Below are 19989 nucleotides of genomic sequence, written 5' to 3' on the forward strand. Positions count from 1 at the left end.
AACAACTAGATAAACCATGCTCCATTAGATGGACGACATATGCTCATTTCCTGCATGAGTGTGAACTCAGCCTTAACTTTCTTATATCGGTCGGGCGGGAGCGGCCTTGAGCGCGCTGACACCGGCCGGCCGCTTGTCTCGATAAAAAGCATTACTGAATGTTTAGGTACGTCTTTACAATTAATCGGTTTGCAAATATCTGGGTATTTAGACAATAATTGTTCATACGGATGATTAGAATCGATAGTTCTCAACGAGGGCTCATTCCAATTTACAACAGTGGCCGTCACCCGGCCCGTCAGTCGGGGTCACTACTGTACGGTTTAGCAAGCGTAAAGAGTAAACTGCTCTTTACTAATGAAACAAGTTGATTGCAATTTTAACTCCGTATATTCACCAGTGTCTGCCGTGTCCGGTGGGCTATGTACGACTGACCAAATGCATGCGATGCAAAAAACTGCATACGCTGCTAAATGTGTCCCTACAGTGCGTATGTGTTGTACAGTATTGTGACGGGGTGTGGTGTTTATTCCACGAGGACGAGTAATCTCGGGGTATTTTGCTAGTATGTCATAATACACAGACTTACCGGACATTACCCAAGCAAACCCGGGGACGCTAGCATTGTGCTACCATCGATTAGGCGTTGGTTGCGAATATCTACAACAAGATTATAATGTGACAGAAAATCAACCCCTATTATCGCCTTTGTAACGTCGGCTACTATAAACCGCCAAGCGAAATCACGGCGCAAGCCTAGGTTGGGTACAAAGTAATATGTATTTATTATCGAACCGTTTGCCGCACTGAGTTCATAACCGGTTTTAAAACGTCTTTCTTTAATCAATGTTTTAGGAAAAACACAGAAATCACTTCCCGTGTTCACTAAAAACTGTATTTTAGTCCTTTTATCCACCACAAATAAACGGCCGGTACTGGGGCAGTCGACGGCCGTGCTTACCGGCTGCCCGTTTCTTTTCCCGCGTAGTCACAAGGTTTCACGCATTTGTGCGCCTTCGATCCATGCTTCATATGATACCAGCAGGTGGGAAACTTCCGGTAGTTGGACTGCGACCTGGTGCCGGTAGACGATGAACGGCCACGACGTCTATACGTCGATCTATCTCTCGGGCGTGACATTCGATCTAACTTGGCTGACAGAGCTTGTACCTGCTTAGTGAGCGCCGCAATCTGCTGGTCTCCCGTTGTGGATGAAGCGGAAGCTGTTGCGACCTGCAAACCTGGTGCCGCTATATCCATAATCTGGTCTGCCAGTTCCGAAACCTCTTCCAGCTGTAGTTTACTTTGGGAGGCGATGATAGTTTGGACATCGCTGGGAAGGCGACTGGTCCATACGGTCCGGATAAAGTCATCGGGAACACCTGGACCTGCGAGCTGCTTTAAGTGTCGCAGAAAATTTGACGGCTTCCTATCCCCCAGTTCTTCATGATTTAACAGCTGCATGACCTGGCGTTCACGTGATTGCGTGAGCCGTTTTATCAGCACGGTTTTCAGGCGCTGGTACTTATCCGCTGCGGCGGGGGATGTGATTACTTCTTCCACAATCTCTGCGTAATTTGCCTCCAGCTGTGAGATAGCGTATTGGTACTTAGTCTCATCCTGTGTCACCTTTGCCAAGGCAAACTGGCTTTCCAGAGCTGCAAACCACAATTCCGGTTTTGTCGGGTAGAAAGCTGGTACCCGCACGCCGACACGGTTAACGTTCGAATCTCCATCTTTATTATCGTCTTTGTTTGCCATCGTGTTCTAATTTAGGTCACCAGTAAAGCGAATATGGTAAGCGTAGAAATGATAGACAGTTTACGTTACAATGTTACATTCACTTAAGTTTATTAGAAGGAGAAAGTTAGACACAGTTCACAGATGACGAGTAGAACAGAAATTTAAGTACAGATCATGAAACAGCCAAACACAGGAAAAGGAAACAAATTTATAAACTTCAACTTTAAGCTAAACTTAAACGTTAAGCAAAACTATGCGTAAGCACTGCGAAGCGGGTTAGCAGGTAAAATACGACAAGCATCCGACGGCAAGACAGGTTACGGACTGGCCGGCCACGATCGATAGGAAGACGCGGGTGATGTGCGCGCGCGCGGGGGCCACCCGTAGCGCTTGCGCACGGTGCGTCATTGCTAACTATATATAAAGGATGTTTGTCACAAAAATAGACAATATTAAAAAATAATATAATTTCTAATATCGATGTATAAAATTTTATACATCGATATTAGGGTTGTCTGTGTAACTACATAGTTACCCTACAGAATCATAGATGGAAGACGGTATGGTTGCTTTATGACCAAATACTGGTTCGTAAGGAGTAAAATTTGTTGTACAATGGACAGTTGTTTTATTTATTTATTTATTTATTTAATAAACAATGTTTCAACAGCATTTAACTAGACACAGGGTACAGAGGATGTTTTTCCAAACATGAGCCAATTAAAGAAACACATTATGTTTCCAAAAAATTTGAACATAATTAATGAACACAGGTAGTTCAACTAAGGTAAGACAGTTAAATAGGTAGATTAACTTTGTCGAATGATAACTTGCAGAATAAGTTTGAATCTGGTTGTGTTGTGTCGATGTGTGTAAGTGCGTGTGAGTGTAATGTAGTGGTTGGTTTACATGGACGCTCGAATTGATTATGAACGTTGATTGTTAATTGTAGAACACCCAAAATACTTTAAAGATTATTATTTTTCAATTTGTAAATATTTTAAAGATTCAAACAATAACAAACCTTTAGCTTAACTTAACTTAAGCTTATGAACTGCAGCTTTGAACATAGTTTTGGATGTTGTAAAGATATCAATATCTGAATAAAACTTATTGTAGGTCTTTGGTAATCTAATACATATCATTAGCCGCGTAGTTAGTGCGCTCTAACGGTATATGAAAAAGATGCGTGTGACGAGTTCTTTTACCAGGGGCATTCAAGTTGAGTATTCTATTTGACAGTTCAACACAATCTAGCTTTCCAGAACATATATCATGAAATACAGCCATGTCTTGCATCTCACGTCTCTCAGCCAGAGTTATGAGGCTGTGTTTTTGGCATGACTCAGTGTAGCCATCAATTTTTAATTTGCTTTTGAAATTCAAATATTTGACAAATTTAATTTGGAGACGCTCAAGGGAATGCTCGTGCGTCACGTATTGTGGATTCCAAACAGTACTGCAGTATTCGAGAATACTTCTGATATAAGCATAGTAAAGCACTTTTATGCAAGAAATGTCAGTGAAATCGCGCGTTACTCTTATTATGAAACCTAAGTTTTTGTAAGCCTTATTAACTATATATTCAAAGTGACTATTAAATGTAAGTTTTGAATCAAGATAAACCCCCAAATCTTTTACAGAATAAACTTTATTCAGACTTACGTTATTTAATTTAAAATTGTAATCAATCGGATTCTTACGTCTAGTGAATTGAATATGTGCACATTTTGCAACATTGACTGTGATACGGTTAGTTAAGTAATATAGTGATAATCTGTCTAGATCTTCCTGCAGTTTCATGCAATCCTCAATTGTATTAACCTTCATATAGATTTTAGTGTCATCGGCATATAATAAATGCTGAGCATGTCTAAAACATAATCCGATGTCACTTATAACGGTATAAACATATCTAGGCCAATTACTTTGATTTTCATCTACAAAGGATTTGAGGTACTCCTTAAGGGTTGAATGACTACTTTCGAGAGCTCCCTGTATCTGCGGATGATACGGTGTTGAACAAAGTTGTTTAATTTTTATGAAATTACAAGTCTGTTTAAAAAATTCGGCTGTGAAATTCGATCCTTGATCAGTTATTATCATTTTAGGAATTCCGAATTGGGTGACGAAATGAATAAGGCATTCGGATGTTTCTTCCGCAGTGCAATTAGAAATTAGATAGGCCGCTGAAAACTTTGTGAGGTTATCTTGTAATGTGAGAATGAACCTTAATTCCGATCTCAGGGAGGGGGCCCACGATATCAAGAGCAACCCGTTCAAATGGTTGTGTTGATGTTGATGGGGTTTGCATCGGGGCTCGGTTGGTTTGACGCAATGCTTTATTAGCTTGACAGGCTTCACATTTGTGAATGTAATTTTCAACATCTCGCTTCATTTTTCGCCAGTAGTATTTCTCCCGAATCCTTTTCAACATCCTGTTAGATCCAAAGTGGCCTTATATGGGAAAATCATGATTTTCTCTCAATATTTTCGTGATTTCGTCGTATGTAGTTTTATCATAGTGGTATACTTTAACAACGAGAAAATAGTGAAGAACGTCATTTGTTTTTGATATCAGAGGTGAGTATAAAGTTCTTTCTGCCGCAAGTAATTCTTTAAGATCAGGTATATGTCGGCGTTAAGCCAGAGTCTCCACACAGTAAGGTCTTTTACAATTAAAATGTAATACAATTTTATAAAACTTTAACATTACTATTTTATTAGAAAAAGCTACATCTTAGTTCTTACACAGTTAGCCATTTTGTGTTGGTTATAGCAACTACAACTTATTTTATACAAACAAATGTAATTACTGCGAAACAATTCACAAAATATATCTTAATATTCGCAATACATATTTTAGTGATTTTTATTTATTTTTATTTATTTATTTATAACTTCTTATACCAGAAAGTATAAAGGCGGACTTAATGCCATAGGCATTCTCTAACAGTCTACCTTAGGGGAGTGCAGAGATGAAGCTTGGTAGGTGTAGTGTGAAGGGGATATTACTTAAACATATATTATGTGTATATATAACATATATAATACATAGTACTTAAATAAATACATATACATAAATATATAGATATATATAAATATATACATATAAAAACATATATAAACAAATATTATCAATTAGATGACTCTGCTAACTCTCTGAGAAACAGTTCTCGAACCTTCGTCTTAAACGCTTCACGTGTAGTGGCCGACCTTATTTTGAGTGGGAGCGCATTCCATAGAAGAATAGACTGAATTGTGAATGAAGAATGTAAAAAGTCAGAACTATGTGGAGGACAGCAAAGAAGAAGATTGTGAGATGAACGAAGATTTCGGCTGTGGTCAGACCCTAAGTATTGAAAGGAATTTGTTAAATAAGCAGGTGGATTTGGGGAGTGCAACAAAGAGTAAAGAGTACTGAGAGCACGTAAGCTACGGCGTTGACGAATGGGGAGCCATTTGAGTTGGGAGCGATAAGAAGATACGTGATCGTATTTCCGAAGATTATAAATAAATCGAATGCAGTTATTGAGAAGCCGGTTAAGTTTATTGAGTAGATCTGCATTCAGGTCAAAGTAGCACACAAATCACCATAGTCGATCATGGGGAAGACCAAAGTTTGAACGAGCATTGTCTTGGTCTCGGGCGGAAGGAAATTCTTCAGACGGTAAAGCATACGGAGTGTAAGTGTAACTCGCTGACACACGGAAATGACCTGGGCTCGCCAACTCAGGCTGGAGTCAATAAGTAGGCCTAGGTCCTTTACAACTGAACACCAGTTGATGGTTGAGCCATCATATATAACCGATGGGACATATGCCATATCCAACCGATACAACAAGCGTTGACTTCCAACAATAATAGCCTGACATTTGGCGGGATTCACGCTTATGCCGAAACTGTCAGACCAGGATTTAATGTAGGACAGGTCGTTAGTGTTCGACTCCAGCCTGAGCATAAAGCTGCAAATCATCGGCATATAGATGGTACGCACGTTGAAGATTATCGGTAATGAGATTAATAAAAATTGAAAATAGTAGAGGAGAAAGAATGCCGCCTTGAGGAACGCCAGAGTGCAGATCACACCAACTAGACGAAGACTCGTCCATGTGTATCGACTGCTGACGACCTCGAAGATAGGACGAGAACCAATCCAATGCTCCAGATGACATCCTAAGATGGGAGAGAATGGATAAGAGGATGTCGTGATTGACGTTATTAAAAGCGTTTGAGAAGTCTATCAGAACCAATACCGTAACCTTTGTGTCCTCTATACCTGCTCTAATATCGCCAATCACTTTAAGGAGTGCGGTAGTAGTGCTGTGGCAAGGTCTGAAACCGGACTGCAATGTACTCAACAAATGTTGTGAATGAATAAAGTTGGACAGTTGTTTGCGCACAAGCTTCTAAAACTTTAGATAGGAAAGGAAGTATGGATATAGGTCGGAAGTGAGTAACAAGGTTAGGATTCAGTATTTTAGGAAGAGGAATGACATAAGCCTTACGCCATTGGGAGGGAAACATGTTGGTACTAAAGGAGAAATTAATGATGTGGGTTATGGTGAGAATAAGATGGTCTAAAGCTGTGGTAATCATGCGACGGGTGATTTTGTCATAACCAATAGCATTAGATCTAATGGATAGGATAATTTTACTAATATCATCTGAAGTCATTGGAGAAAATTGGAAGGGGTCAATGTCTGGTTTAGGTAACCCAGCTATAAATTCAATAGTGAGACTTTTGACGTGATGATCAATGCCGGCAGATGCGCTGAAATGCCTGTTAAGGTCATCTAAGGCAATGGTCCCCTGGAAGTCTTTATTCTTCTCACTACCAATACCCAGAGTCTTAAGGAACTTCCAGATATTCGCTGAAGAAGCGGAGGTTATATTTTCGAGAATATGGCGGCGCTTAGCGTTCCGTACCATCTGATTACACCGATTCCTCGCAACCTTAAATGATGTCCAGTTTTCCTCCGTGCGGCGTCTCCTGAATTTTGCCAAGGCCCGATCCCTACGCTTCATCGCCATCCGAACCTCACTCGTCATCCAAGGTGCTGGAGGACGTTTCAACTTGAATTTCCTGACGGGAGCATGAGTGTCATAAAGTGCCTGGAGTTGAGCGTTAAATATAGTCACCTTGTCGTCAATAGATGTAGCTGTCGTCAGTTCATCCCAACTAATTTTAGCAGCATCCTCACACAACCTGCGTCCATCCATGCGACCAAAACAACGCACGCGCAAAACTTTAGGCTTGGATTTGGGAGGTTTAAGGACGTAGGATAAGTAAATAAGGTCATGATGGGAGAAACCAGGAGCAGGAACCTGACCGTGAGAATGAACAAGATCGGGATTGGAAGTGAGTATTAGGTCAAGCCAGGTATCCTCTCCTTCAATGTTGTGGTGAGTGGCTTGTAAAGGGAGGATGTGTAAACTAACTGACTCAACAAGGTCAAGGAGTTTTCGTGAACGAGTGGACAAAGGGACAAGGAGGTCGGTGTTGAAATCTCCCATGATGATGTGGTGTGCGTAATCTGACCCTAAAGATTCCAGAATTGAGTCAAGACTGGACAAGTAATCAACAGAGGGAGGACAATAAACCACACCAAGTAAAGTTTTGACTCCCTTGACCCAAAACCTCAAGGAAAAGGTATTCAGCGGAATTGGAACTCGTGGAAGAGGAAGAGGCTATGACTTTATAAGAAAAGGAGGCTTGGAGATAGATAGCCACACCACCCCCTCTCCTGTCCACCCGATCATTTCGGATTAGAATAAATCCAGGTAGGGGGTATGCGGCGGAAGGAAGATGAGGTTTGAGCCAGCTCTCAGAAACAAGGACGGCGTGCTCGTTGGCGTCGGTGAAAGTTACATCTAGTTCACTGTAGTGACTAGCTATACTTTGTGCGTTTACATGACAAACGTTAAAAGTAACGCGATTTTCAAGATTAAACTTACCACGTATCAGTTCTCCAGTAGTAGCAACCATCGAGCAAAAGCTGTCATCACTGCTAGTAGAGGAAGCAGATTCATTAGCAGAGTAAAAAGAGTCATCATCTATATTCATAATAAATTAATAAAATTATTTAAATTTAAATATATGTATGTGTATTAAAGTAAAATAAATATGTATATATTTATTGAAATAATACTTCAAAATAAATATAATATATTGATATGGCGCAGATAATAAATAAAAATATACTACTGTTACGTGTTCGATCACACTCTGCACCACCCGCCAGCTAACAACATACATTAATAACAAAAGTAAATGTTACATAAAAACAAAAAGTAAAACTTATAACATAAAACAATAAATTAATGTGAAATGGAACGTAACATTAATATCACTCTAATGTCAAAATGAAAGTGACATAGAAAAGAAAGAGAGAGAAGAACAAAAAAAAATACAAATAAAAAGTGGGTAGAGAAAAAAGAACAGGCAATCAATAACAATTAAATATGAAAACATGCTAGTTGACGCTCGACGATATTTTACGGCTTACGCGTTTTTAAGTCCGAGCGCGATGCTTCGGCCGCCCCGTGATTTCTTACTGCCGACGACGATAGCTCTGCTGTCTTGGAAAACTTAGTTATTAAGTTGTTTAGTTCATCGACAGTGGTGACCTTGATTCGGCTTCCATCCGGGACTTTAACAACAATAATGCCGTCCTGAGTCCAGCAAGATCGCATACCAAAATACTGCCGACTTTTGCTAAACACAGTTTGTCGTCACTTTGTCAAAAACTCCTTTATGGATGCAGTTGAGCCTTTCAGCCTGGACTTGGCTCGCCAGACATCTGACCTGTGGCTTACATTCGCAAACCTAACCAGTATAGGCCGATGATGCTCTCTGTTCGGTGTCCCAATGCGATGACAAACTGATAGACGAGGTTGTGATCTCCTTCAGCGACATGGTGCCGTTCACCAGCGACAACACGGCCTGTGTGCAGTTCTCATTGTCAGCCTCAGGAACTCCGAGAAATAACAGCGCTTTTCTACGATGCCTGGTCTCCAATGCGTCCACCATGTTAGCGCACTCCGAGATTTGTTGCCTCAGCAGCCGAAGCATACTTAGCATGAGCTCCCTAAAAGTTCTGAACTCTTCAGCAACTCGAGCCACAGTATCCTTGGCAGTGCCCCCAGTGTGCAGTTGTGCTTCTAGTTGGGCCATCCGCTTCGAGAAACTGTCCTCCAAATTCTTTTGTGCACTTTGGATGTCTGTGAGTGTTGACATAGCGAGTTTTGTATACCTCAGTGATTTTTCTCGAGAAAGTGATGAGTGTTATAGTTTAGTGATGGCAGAAGGTGCAGAGCAGGATCACACACCGTTGCTCAAATGTGAGTACATGGAATGCACTGTCTGTACTACAAAATACACAACTTTTACGAGTAAATTTACAATTTAAAAAGAACAATTTCAAATTCTAACAGAAAACACGTCTACTCGATACACCGACCACAGAAAAAAAAAAAAAAAAACATGACTTACTTTTTACATGACTGACATTAATTTATTTCACATGAATTACTTTTAACTAATATAAACTAACATTGTTATTATCCAGCCTAATAATAGATGGCGCCAACATCATTGAATAACAATTACAGCACTTAATTAAATTATTACTGTTAATTATAATATAAATTATTATTAATATTTACTTATGCTTTATTCATATTTAATTATTTATACAGTCATTTGTATTTTAAACAATAATATAAACATTAAACATATTCTGAACATCTTATGATCAAAACAGTGTCTGCTAATTATTAAATATGGTAGAATAACTTTTTCATCTTGCTAATAATAAATAAACAATAACATAGAATAAACTAAACTATATATTATTATGTTAATTATTACCAATAGTGGCGTTTGCGCCCATATATATTACCAATAATTTCAGGCACATAACGGTTTGATTCATCATGATCATGATGTAGTTATTACAATATTTTTTAATTTAGTCTTCAAAAGATTTTCATTATGTTCGAGTATTTTAGTGTCAAATATAACTGATTTGTTATTTATTGATTTCAGACATGTGTCGTCATCGGTATTTTCCGAAGATTGTGGAGTAGTATATTGAAATCTTCCGGAAGCTCTAGGCTATCTGGTAGGACTTAATCATCGGGTAAACCTAATTTCTGGTAAGTCACTGGTTACAGAGTATGAGTTTGGGAAGGGTTGAACAGGAGAGATTTCCTCGTTACGTACTTGATTAGGGTTAGTATCTACATTTTCGGGAATTGGCATTGAGATGTCATCATTTTGTTGTAGAGGGTTCATTGGATAGCGTGTTAAAGCGTCTGCATTAGTATTTGTCTTACCTTTTCTATATTGAATTTCATAGTCAAATTCTTCTAGCTTGAGACGCTAACAAATAAGTCGGCAGGCAGACCATAGTCTGTTATTATTTTGAATTGACGGCCAAAGAGGTAAGGACGAAAAATTTTAGTTCCGTAAATTATAGCCAGATTCTTTCTCAGTGACACAGTAGATAATTTCGGCTTTGTTTAGTATCCTTGACGCGAAGGCAATTGATTGATCTTTCCCAATATCACCTTGTGATAATTAGCAGAAATCGCGTAGTTGGAAGCATCACAAGTTAAGATGAATGGTTTTGTAAAATCGGGATAGATAAGGATTGGTGCTGTAACTAGTTTTTTTTTCAGTTGTTCGAAAGATAGCTTATTGTTCTTTGAGTAAATGAAACTGTATTTTACAATATGGAAATGTTTTAATGAACAATCATTACCACACACAAAGACGAAGCAATGCGAAGAGAAAACAAAAGACAGTCACGATGCTTCCCATAGACTATACACATATCATAGATAGAAAGTATCTACATTGCTTGTCTATTAACATAGCTGTTGTGTATTGGTCGAGTTGAAAGGAACATCCTTTTTCAGGAGAACAGTGAGGAATTTTGCATATTTGGAAAATTCAGGTATGAATCTTCGAAAGTATGAGGCTAAACCCGGGAAAGATTTTATATCTTTAGCTGACTTTGGTACTGAGAATTGCATTACCGCTTTTATTTTACCTGGATTTGGTTTAACCCCGTCATTGCTAATAACATGACCTAGGTAAGCAACTTCTTTACGTAAAAACTCACATTTATCGGGCTGAAGTTTGAGCTGGAATTTTCCTAGTTTTTCAAAGACAAGGGTTAGTTTTTTTATGTGTGAGGGTAGATCTGACGAGTACACGATGACAATATCGTCAAGATAAACAAATCAGTGTACGTCTTGTAAGCCGGATAAGTTGTTTTCTGGAAGGTTGCAGGCGCATTTTTCAAGCCAAACGGCATCCGGTTAAACTGAAAGTGACCTTGGGGAACACTGAACGCCGATTTCGCTGCGTCTGCGTGGGGCCTTTTGATTTGGTGAAAACCGGAAGTGAGGTTTAATGTTGTGAATTATTTAGTTTGACCTAATTGATCCAATATCTCATTAATTTGGGGAATGGGATAATTTTCACCGATAGTGATATCATTCAGCTTTCTGTAATCTATTACTATCCTCCATTTCTTTTTGCCACTAGAATCTTCCTTTTTTGACACTATCCATATTGAAGAAAACCATGGAGATTTAGATGGTTTGATAATTTGTTGGTCTAGCATCTTGTTTATTTGAGAGTAAATTTCTTTATGTATTTCTGGGAAACGATATGATTTTACATTTATGAGAGGAACTAGTTTTAATCTCATGTTGTATAACATCTGTACACGTTAATTGATCTTCTGGTAAATGGAATATATCAGCGTATTGAAAACATATTTCGTTAAGGTAGTATAATTCTTCTTGGTTCAGATGGGATGTTCGTAAAAGATCGGAGAACTGGTTACATCTTTCGATATTGTTAGTAGATTGATCATGTTTGACTGTATTGTACTCGTTTAGGTCAATCGGTGCTAAAGTAAGCATTAGATTAGCGTTTAAATACACTTGTTCATCAGATACATTGAGAATTGTCAAATTTATTCTATTATTGTTTTTTACTTTAACTACACAATTGGATACATGGAGGGAATCGCAAATGTGTTGGTCTACTATGATTCCTTCTTTCAGTGCTAGATTTTTCACAGAGCACTCTATTACGGTTTCAGTACGAGCATGAATAATATAGGATAGCTCATCGAAGGACAGTTTGACGTTATGATTATTTATTTCTAGGCAATTCGTTTCATAGTTAATACGATACCGATATTTCATGAGTAAATCATTACCAATTATGCCGTCATAAAGCAAGTCTACGTCATCAAATACGTGGAAAGTATGACTGATTTTTAAATCATTGAATTGTAAGGCTAAGTCAAAACAGCCTACACTCTTTAAGGTATCATTTTTGGAATTAATTCCTTTCACTTTCACGATGTTTTCTTTTAATTCTTGGGAATTAATTTGCCTTTGGAATGCCTTTCTTTTTCAGGACACAGATGGATGCTCCAGAATCTATTAAAAATGTTAATGGGTTTTTGTTTAAAGGTGTTTGCAATTAAACGTAAGGTAAGTATCGTTTTTGCTTTAGGCTTTCGTAAACTTTATGTTCCATCTTGGTATTGTTAATATCGCATATTTTGTTACGGGATTGGTCACCCTCCAAATTCTCTTTACGAGTGGAATAATTCGGACCTTCTTTATGGGACTGGCTACCCTGTCGCGTGGCCCTATCATTAGAGATATTCAGACTTTCCTTATGGGGCTAGTTACCCTGCGGCGTAGTCTTATTTTTGGAAATGTTCAGACCTTCCTTGTGGGGCTGATTACCCTGGGCGTGGCCTTACTTGTAGAAATGTTTAGACCTTCCTTTTGGGGCTGGTTAGTCTGTGGCGTGGTCTTACTGTTAATATAAACGGCATCGTTTTTATCGGAAGAGACTTGCCCCGTCCGACACCTATACGGGACATCTGTTAGTTTAAATCAGCGTTATTGCTTGGGATGTCTATTTCATCTCGTCCTTCGTCTTCATAATCATTAGTGAAATGCACACGGGGACCGCTAGGTTTGAAATTTGTTTTTCTAGAAGTGGACGCCTGCGGTTGAGAAGGAGTAAAAGGTCGAAACCCGTTTGAAAATCTCTTACCGCTAGGTTTGAAATTTGTTTCTCTAGAAGTGGACGACTGCGGTTGAGAAGGAGTAAAAGGTCGTAACCCGTTTGAAAATCTCTTATTGTTATATTCACGAAGTCTGCAATTTTCAAGAATATGCCCTGGCTTTTTACAGTATCTACAGACTGAAGGGTTCCCATAGAATGAGCTTGATTGGGTATTGTTATTATTATTATTAGTAAAAGGCCTTGACTGGGGCCCAGTTACGGTTTATGTTCTTTTATTAGAATTCTCAACAAATCTTGGTTTAGAATAATTATTACGAAATGTGAATTGTTGAATTGTTTTTTCAGATGTCGCGGCATTTATGGCTTCATTTAAAGTTTTATAGTCGCGACATCTCATCATGTTTGCGATTCTGGGAATTAGCCCTAATAGGAATGTATGGAGGGCAAGGTCTTCCATGGCTGCTATTCTACCCGCAATTTCACTCTTTTTCGGATTAGAAACAGTTATTTCTGTTAAAAGTTTTTGTAGGCAGGTTTCTATTCTAAGGGAGAATTGATTGACGGTCTCCTGGTTTCTTTGCTTACAATCTTGCAGGTCGGTGAGCACGTGTGCGTAATGTTTCCGCTCACCGAACTGATTTTTCAAAAACTCTTTAAGAGATGACCATGACTCGAAGTCTTTAATTGCACACGCGCTTTCGGCTTTGTCTTCTAATTAGCTTAGACAGTGTCCAAGGTTATATCAGGGAGCTGACCGAACACATATTTGTCACCTACTAAGGATTCACTTTGAACCGCATCTAATATTTCTTGCGTCGGTTCGATTGTGGCACCATCGATCTTTGCACGGCAGTTGTGGGGTAACTTAAGCCTAGTCTGGCTCTTTATGCTTCTGACTTGTTGATCAGTTTTTGTACCATTCCTGCAGATTATCGTGAGGTCACGAACCTCAATATTATGGGTGATCAACCATGTATCAACACCTATAGGAGCTATGAATACCCTGGAGCCCTTCTCGTCATGTATGGAATCCATCATACACACATCCCTGATCTTATCACCTGCAAGGACCGCGTGAGCCCCGCAATCGTCTAGCACATTGGTACTCCATACATGCCCCAGCTGACAAGTGCCATAGGGTGAGCGCGAACATTGTTGATAATCTTCTTTGGTCATGCTAGTCCATTCTCCTGTACCAGCATCAGTGATGTAAATCGGATTTATAATTCTAGCTTTGTACCAGAACCCCTTTATGGAAATTGGGTGACAAACAACTTTCACAGTAGAATACCGTTGAGGTTTCTTGATGATGGGGACTGTCATGATCATTAGCACTTTCCCCTCTTGAACACCCAATTTGACTGGGATGTGGCTTAGCATGTCGTCAAACAATATTGTGGGAGGTAGAGCTAATCTATCGGGCAACGCTGCAGCAATCATCTTCATAACCTCGACTACCCGACTTGTGTGTACGAGTGCAAGAGGTAAATTCCCGCTGACCATACCATCACTAACATAAATGTAGAATTCGGCTGAAGTCAGCAATGAGGTCTCGAGAAGAGATGTTTTGGCATTGCATTCCGTCAACTCTATCAAGGTTTGGAGTAGAGCTTGAGTTAATTCATCATATCGTGAGACATTTGTAATAGCAGCTGTCAGGGATGCCATATTCTCCTCTATGACTTCTGATGACTGTTTCAAAGCACCTTGTGTTTTAGTTATGACAGTCGCTAGTGATTGAAACTCTTCAGATGTTGTTCGAGACAATGATTGGATATCTCTTGAATTTGTCTCAACAAACCTTGAGGTTGCATTTAGGTGTGCTTCATATTTCTCAATAAGTGCCATCACCTCCCTAACTTGGCCATCTGTTGCTACACCAGCAAACCAGTGGTAAAAATCACCTACAAACTCCAGACTCCTTCTAGAGCGACGGTAGGCACTGTAGTCTGTTGTATCCATTTCAGGACGGAAGTTGGTACCTGACATTCTATTAGGCATCTCAATGTTCACGTTGCTAACATGTGAATCCTTGACATATGTCGGCTCAGCAGATGCAGCATATAAGTTCCCATCTTGATCCTTCATAGTGAATTTAATATCTGGTAATAAATCACCTCTCTGCAATGACCCTGACCATCCTGCTTTTCTGAATTTTTGTCTCTCTCGCCTGTCTTTCAATGACTTGTAATAGTCCCGCAAATTTTCTAATCTCAGCAATTCCTGTTCTCGTATAGATGCTTGAATTGTGTCCTTCGATCTCGGAGGGGAGTGATGTGGCGGGTAGCCATCATACAACGCAAGATAATTGACAGATGCCTGAATCTCGCTTACGACATTTTCAAGATAAAGCGCATATATACAAGTTCCGAACAACAACATTCGGACCGTCGGTCTACCGAGCAATATCACCCGCTCGGTGGAAGATCTTCCCTTTCGTCGTTAAGCCTTCCTCACATGCAAAGTTATAACACTGAACAATATTAATTGCACAAAACTCAAAGGTTCACTGGTAATCAAAATAACACTTACAGGAACAGCTTACAGAAACTCTTCGTGACGGTTTCAGGATGCATGGCATACGTTTACCATGGACGGTCAGATCAGGAACTGGAGATCACCGTCGATTCGGTGCTGGATATGAGAGTCAGGTGTGCCAAGGGGTTCCCGACTATTGGATACCGCTTCACAGTGTTGCAGGAACTTTAAGGGTAGAGAGCCTATATATATCGCTATAATGAGTTCGGGTCCGGGAACTTCTTTCTTTCAGTTCTGGACACAACTTTAGTACTTTTATAAATTTCACTTTACAGGTTTCTTGATATAAAGTTCTTTCCAGGTTAACGACACTTGGATTTTCGTATCCCACCGCTGCCACCAAATGTGTGAATTGAAACTAAGATCTTTAAAAAAAAAAACACTTTTAATACTCCCTAGACTAAGTTTATGTTATTTATATGGAAAGTGGGGACAATTCGGTATACGTCCCACTCTGATGAAAGTCTGACCCGAACTGCTTTAAAAAGCTAGCTAAAAATCATCATCGGGAATAAATGCAGATGTTGATGTTTGGTAAGCATTATAAAAATGATATGTAGAGATATAACAGATCTCCGGCATTTTTTCTTTGATGGAAATTATTTTCTATCATCGTCTGAGGCGGGAGAAAAGTCATCATCGTCATCATTCGTTTGGTTGTGACAAGTGCTAGTTGAGGGTGAACTTCTCATGATGCTCAAATCGACGCACTCGTTGTTGAAAGGGGTTCCACAAAATAGAATTTTCTATAAAAAGCAGGCTTTGTATTTTGAGATTCATCATCGTCTTCGTTGTTCTGATTTAATAATTGTAGGATCCTTCTACATTTACTTCTCTTCGGATCCATGATAGTTTAATGCCTCAAACAAAAACATTCAATCAATTAAAGGGTCGGACAAACCAACGCGTCCAAACAAACCGTAGTGGTGATCTACTTGCGTTCAAAAACGTGTCTAGACGCAGGACGCGTTTGATTTGCACACGTCGCGACAAGTTGTACCTGTCGATCTGTCCTAATCGCGGTCAAAAACGGTCTTAATTTTACGAATTTCTAAACAAAATAGTAACTAAAATGATTAAAAAACTGACACTAAACTGAACTGCCACTTATGCAATTATGCACTGCGAATATTTGAAGCAAATTTATCGATTAAATGGCGCTTTGCAGAAAATGACCGTTATTGAATTCGTATAAAAACAAAATCCTAATTAAAGTTATTAAATAACTGTCATTTAACTCAATCTGCCACTTATGCACTTACTCGCTGTAAATATACGAAAGTAAATTTATTTAATAAGTGGCACTTAACACAAGGTGCCAGTTTTTTACTCATCTCGACAAGGGTTCCCTCCAGTGACTTGTCGCGATCTGGCGTAGTGCCGGTTTATTAATTACCGACCGCACAAGTTTTTTTTTTTTAGATTGTTTTACGGCTCTGGTTGCGATTCCTTATGAGCCCGTAGTAAGGTCACAATTTCACTTCATTAAAGTATAACTTTAAAGTTCACCTATTTGATATATATTTAAGAAGAGGCTTATAGAAGAGCGAGTTTGCTAAAATATCTGGAACAGTTGAAGGCATTTCATTAGTTTCTTCTTCAATTTCAGCAATCATTAAAAGTCTGTGGATACTGTAACAACTAAATGTCAGCAACATATGTTCAATGTCAGTACTTCCATTCCCACAATATGGGCATTTATCATCTTCAACTATACGCAATCTTTTCAAATGAGTGGGCACATGGCAATGTCCAAATCTTAATCTGTTAATTACAATTATCTGCTTGCGAGAGTTTAGTGTGGTTTTGGCATACCAAGCTTTGGTGGGCTGCGTCTTTTGTATACCGGTATACCATTTAGCCTTAAATTCAGTTGCTTTTTTCCAGTATTCCAACCAAAGTTGCTTCAGTGAAACGGAGAATTCAGCATGGAAATCTGTATATGGAACTTTGAGGAGTGCGGAGTGATCAATGTCAGGATTTCCAGTGGCAGCCCGGTCAGCTTCTTCATTGCCCGTAATTCCGGAATGTGAAGGTACCCATTTGAACGTTACCAATCATTCTATCTATAGATTAATTCCTTAATGTCATACACAATATAGCTTAAGTTAAATTTACTAGATTTGTTTTCTAGAGCATTTATTGTACTCATAGAATCAGTCAAAATCAACAGGTTATTTATGTTTAACAACTCAAAATGTAACAGAGCCTGATAAATAGCATAGCATTCAGATGTAAAGATACTGCAGTTATTGTTTATCTTAAAACATTTAGTTAATTTTAATTGAGGATCATAGTAGGCAGATGTTACACTATTGTCAGTTTTACTACCATCTGTATATAAAGTATAAAAATTTGTATTTTCTAAATATTGTAATAGTTCTATCTGTGAGTCTGTTTTTTGAGAACAAATTAGTATGTCATTATTAATGACTTCATATGGTATAGAATATATAGGCCATATCAAAGACTTATACATATTTACAGTTAGTCTATTTGTTTGTGCAGTAATTATTAATAGATCTGGTAAATACCCAGCAAAAAGTTGATCGGGTTTAATATTACTCTTACTCTTACTTATTCTTTACTTACTCTTTGTAAAGCCTGACCTGGAGCTATGCTATTCAAAATCAATTTATTTTCAGCTGATAATATTTTTAAACAGAACCTTTTAGCAATTTCTAGACGTCGCAAAAATAAAGGTTGAATACATGTTTCAGTTTCCATTGCTATGACTGGTGTTGAACACATAGCTCCTGAAATGATTCGAAGTGCTTTATTTTGTATTACGTCTAGTTTTCTCAAAAGAGTTACATGTGTGTTCATATAGGCTAATGCACTATAATCGAAATGACTACGAACAATACTTTTGTAGAGCATAGAAAGGGCTTGAGGATCAGAACCCCAATGGATACCAGACAGTGATCTTAAGATATTGAGACCCTTTGAAGCATTTTTGACTATATATTTAATATGATCTTCAAATTTTAGTCTTGGATCAAGCCACACACCTAGAAATTTATGTTTATCAACCCAAGGGAGAGGGCAATTATTGTACATAACTGAGCTATCACATTTAAAATCTTTTTTTGTAAATACCATGGCACCACTTTTACTGGAGCTGATATCCAGATTGAGTTTCAATTTATAAAGGTTATATAAATTTGACAAAGCAATATTCAAGTTATGAACATCCTTATTGATTGTATATATTAAAAGATCATCAGCAAATTGAAGAAACTTTATATTTGACATAGATAAATATTTAGAAATTTGGCTGGTATAAATATTATACAACAAAGGTGAGATGGTAATACCTTGCATTGTGCCTTTAAAAACATACCTGGGACCATATAGGTTGTTGTTATATCTTACATACATTGATCTTTAATACAGAAAATTAAATACAAATTTACAAATTTTACCTGGAATTTTGATTTTACTAAGTACTTGGATTAAAATTGATGGAGTTACATTGTCAAATGCTCCTTGAACATCAAGGAAAGCACCAACCGTAGCTGAATGACTGAAAAAGGAATTCCTGATGTCTGCAATGAAGCTAGTAAAACTTTCTACTGCACTACGTCCTTTTCGGAAACCAAACTGTTGTTGAGGTAAAAAATCATTGTGTTCTACATAATAGTCTAATCTCGTTTTTAACATAAATTCAAACAATTTTCCAATGCAAGATGATAGAGATATAGGTCTATAAGAATTACAGTCAGTGCTTGGTTTATCAGGCTTAAGTATAGGAATGACACATTGTGTCTTCCATGAATCAGGTATAATTTGTCTATCCCATAATAAGTTATAAATATTCAAAAGAATTTGTTTAGCTGAAGGATGCAGATTGCGAATAAATACATAAGGAAAATCTTCAAGTCCAGGTGTAGTCTTTTCTAGATTTGAGAGCAAATTCAAGCTCCTGCCATGTAAAAGGATTGCATAGAAATTGAGCATTATCGGTTCCAGTTTGGTTAAAATAATAATTTAATTGATTGAAATCTATTTCTTTTTCAGGAGGCATTAGTGGTGCAAACTTATCTAAGAAAGAAGGAATCCATTCATCATTTTTAGAACGACTTTGAGATGTAATACGTTTAAATCTACGGATAAAATTCCATATAATACCAACTGGCGTGTATCTATTAAAGGAGTGACAAAGATTTCTCCACCCATTCTTTTTTTTTTCTAATATTAACTTTTTCTTTTTAGAATCAGCTTTTTTGTATATAATATAATTATATAGTGTTGAATCTTGCCTATACAAATTTAGAGCTAGCTTGCTATTATAAACAGCTTCTTTACATTGTTCATCCCACCAGGGAACAAGTTTTGGCATATTTTGAGAAATCGTTCTATTAACTACAGGTATGCACATATCTTTCAAAATTATTAATTATCGCAAAAAATTATTATACTTAGTTAACGGGTCAGAATCTATTAAGGAAAAGTTTTCAAAAATTTGTTCAGACTGTATAATATTTTTTCCAGTCTGTCTTTTTGTATAAATATTTGGTTAAAGGTTCACCTATAGTATACTTCTCGACAGAAGTGTAAATATCAGTCACTGTGGGAGAGTGGTAGCTACCCATAGGGTCATCGTAAACTTTCCATATACATAATGGAGCTAA

The 19989-nt window shown here is 38.0% G+C and overlaps 1 long non-coding RNA gene across 11 annotated transcripts in view; it reads left to right on the forward strand.

Annotated features, from left to right (window-relative positions):
- The window catches only part of LOC105842671 (uncharacterized), a 40783-nt gene extending 21254 nt beyond the window's left edge, over positions 1–19529 (forward strand). For 5 of the 11 annotated variants that reach the window (XR_009975264.1, XR_009975261.1, XR_009975258.1 and 2 more), the window contains exons 3-6: positions 9794–9903; positions 15387–15528; positions 15657–18969; positions 19376–19529. This is a non-coding gene — a long non-coding RNA (uncharacterized LOC105842671). The remainder of the gene's footprint in view (positions 1–9793; positions 9904–15386; positions 15529–15656; positions 18970–19375) is intronic. The other 6 variants (XR_009975259.1, XR_009975255.1, XR_009975263.1 and 3 more) reach the window with 6 other exon arrangements.
- Positions 19530–19989: the final 460 nt, after the last annotated feature.

The sequence above is a fragment of the Bombyx mori genome, chromosome 16 (assembly GCF_030269925.1).
Source record: "Bombyx mori chromosome 16, ASM3026992v2".
Classification (NCBI taxonomy): Eukaryota; Metazoa; Arthropoda; class Insecta; order Lepidoptera; family Bombycidae; genus Bombyx; species Bombyx mori.